General features: G+C 59.2%; 1 protein-coding gene across 1 annotated transcript in view; it reads right to left on the bottom strand.

Moving 5' to 3' along the window:
- Positions 1–1,874, bottom strand: part of LOC102261942 (leucine-rich repeat-containing protein 16A) — a 97,996-nt gene that overhangs the window by 61,928 nt on the left and 34,194 nt on the right. The gene's annotated exons all lie outside the window — the stretch shown is intronic.

The following is a 1,874-nucleotide window of genomic DNA, read 5'->3' as shown; positions in this document are numbered from 1 at the left end:
ACTGCTTTTTATTTTTTATTTTCCTTGTGACCCGCTTCCTTCCTGGCTGTTTGCTTTCCATCCTCCAGAACACACCGGCGTGACAGGCCTGGCCATCTCAGCCGGGGGCCAGGCAGTCGCCGCCCACCAGGAAGGGGCCCAGCCCGGGACCCCTCATGGGGGGGGACCCCCTCATCGCCGGGCACGTGCGCCCGCCGCTCCCCCAGGCCTCCTCCTGCTGAAACTGTTCACTGCAGGGTCGGGTGAGAAGTCCCTGAGCCACCAGCACCTCCCTCCTCCCGCCCACACCCACCTCCAGGGGCTGGATTGGGAGCAGTGCCCCCAGGGAGGAACTCTAAATTCCGCATTTACAGAGGCGGCTTCCAAGCCCGCCGAAGAGCAGAACGTGGGTTGCGGGTTCGATCCCCAGGAGGCCGGGTAGAGGGCAGCCCATCCACGACTCTCTCATTGCTGATGTTTCTCTCTCTCCCGTCTTCTCTGAAATCAACAAAAATATTTTTTAAAAATTAAATAGTAATCTCACCACCTTCTTTACCAAATCTGCTTACGAGTGGCAAGTGGCCTGAAGTTTCCCGCCTCCCGTGCTCCCCACTAGACGTGCTAACAAGCAGGAATATGAGCCTGGGGCCCGAGGATCCGAGACGAATCACGGTGAAACCGCAAAGGCTGGCTTGTTAAGACTTGGCCGCCTGCACCCCAGAAGGGCGGTTCTGTCAGCGCCGCCTGCCCCGAACGCCAAGGTGAAACATCGCCAGTCGCTCACTCCTCCGCCAAGCCAGCCGGCAGAGGCGTGTCATGCTCCCCACCAGCAAGAACCCCCAAAATGTTCCCACCACCGTGTCCCTCTGCCGTTCTCCCGGGTGAACCTACGATCCCAGGGCCTGGGAGAGGTGGGCACCCAGGGGGTGCCAGCCAGTGCGGACGAAGGAAGCAGGTGGGTGACCAGGAGGGGACTCGGCGCTTCCCACTCACTCTCCCCGTTCCCAGTCCTGGCCCCCGAGGACCACACCACAGCGTCACCGAGGGAAGCTTCCGGAACATTAATGCACCTGTGTCACTCAACTACCTGACCCCATTACTGACGTCCTCACCGCACCAGCAAGCCAGAGCCCCAGCCCGTCCTCGCTGTCAGCCGGGTGGCACCCACAGTGAAATCCCAGGTGCCTCGGTGACTGCGTGTTCCCGAAAGGCCACGCCCGCCCATCACGGAGCTTAGCTCTCTGTTAATGACTATGTTGGTGTCCAGCGGCCCCCAGACGATGACTTCTTTACGGGAAGATTGTCTTAGTCATCACTGCATCCCCCACACGGAGCAAAGCGCTCGCCACACAGCAGGTGTAGGAACACTGGGTGGGTGGATGGATGGATGGATGGATGAATGGATGACAAGATGAAACAATTACATCCACTCAAAAAAAATCACAGGCAGCCTCACCGAGGATGTGTTTATTGATTTGAGAGAGAAAAGGAGGGGGGAGAGGGAGAGAGAGAAGCGGGAATCAAACTCACAACCCTTTGGTGTATGAGACGACACTCCAACCACTGAGCCACCGGGCGGGGGCAGTCCCGCTTTTCAAGATGATCACAGTAGACTTGCCCAGAGGAGGGTAAGCACAGACGGGCTGCGTAACAAGATCCTCCCGTGAGCAGCGGCGACGGCAGAGGGGACACCTGCCACGGAGGGCGGCCCTGCTGGGCTTCGCTTAACCTCCCAGGGCAACGAGGTCGGGAAAACCCTAGGAACCCGCAGGTGTGGGCTTCTCTGCTCCAGAGGTAACCGTCTGAGAGCAAATCTAAAAATAGAAATGACTCTCAGCCCGGCCGGCGTGGCTCAGTGGCTGAGCATCGACCTATGAGCCAGGAGGTCAGGGTTC

The sequence above is a fragment of the Myotis brandtii genome, unplaced genomic scaffold, assembly GCF_000412655.1.
Source record: "Myotis brandtii unplaced genomic scaffold, ASM41265v1 scaffold1733, whole genome shotgun sequence".
Lineage (NCBI taxonomy): Eukaryota > Metazoa > Chordata > Mammalia > Chiroptera > Vespertilionidae > Myotis > Myotis brandtii.
This window is presented reverse-complemented; position numbering and strand designations above follow the sequence as displayed.